Below are 718 nucleotides of genomic sequence, written 5' to 3'. Positions count from 1 at the left end.
GTAGCTTTGTCTACTGACTCAGCTCATAAGACTCTGAATTAGCCAGATGGCAATGTTTACTTCCGTGGAGTCATTGTTGGGTACAATGATGTAACATTTCCTCCTCGGATATAAAATGTGAACCAATAGTTTCAATAATCTGAGAAATGGGAATAAAAGAATTGTGAATGGCTGACTAGGTTTAACTGGAAGCGGTACTAATTCCAAATCTACGTCTTAGTTTTTGGGCCTATACATCCTGACTATTAAAGAAATAGCAACACATTGTTTGTCAATATTTCAAATAATACATAGTGTCTTATGATCTGGTATCATAATTTATTCCTTTTTTGAGGTATTATCTCATTTATCTGTTACTCAAAAAAATCATATTTTAAAAAATATGGAATGTTTCATGAATTTGCATGTCATCTTTGCACAGAGGACATACTAATCTTCTCTGTATAATTCTAATTTTAGTACATGGGAACTTTAGTGCTGCCAAAGCGAGCACTAATAATTTATTCTTCAACAAAGGATAGCATAGGACTAATGAAATATAAGACCATTAGGCCATTGTCTTACTTCTTTCATAGAGTCTTGAGTTTCCTGCTTAAATGAAATTACAAGAAACACCATAAAGTTGAATAAGACATTCAGGGACAGATGTTCATGACAATGCTGAACTGAGACACTGCAGGACTCTCCATAACAAAACCAGTAAAACGTTCATCAACCT

The 718-nt window shown here is 33.8% G+C and overlaps 1 non-coding gene across 1 annotated transcript; it reads right to left on the bottom strand.

The window, feature by feature from the left end:
* Positions 1 to 376: 376 nt before the first annotated feature.
* Positions 377 to 482, bottom strand: LOC128586946 (U6 spliceosomal RNA). The gene has a single exon (XR_008380400.1). It is a non-coding gene; the product is annotated as a U6 spliceosomal RNA (small nuclear RNA).
* Between the last annotated feature and the right edge of the window lie 236 nt (positions 483 to 718).

Source organism: Nycticebus coucang, chromosome 5 (genome assembly GCF_027406575.1).
Source record: "Nycticebus coucang isolate mNycCou1 chromosome 5, mNycCou1.pri, whole genome shotgun sequence".
NCBI lineage: Eukaryota > Metazoa > Chordata > Mammalia > Primates > Lorisidae > Nycticebus > Nycticebus coucang.
This window is presented reverse-complemented; position numbering and strand designations above follow the sequence as displayed.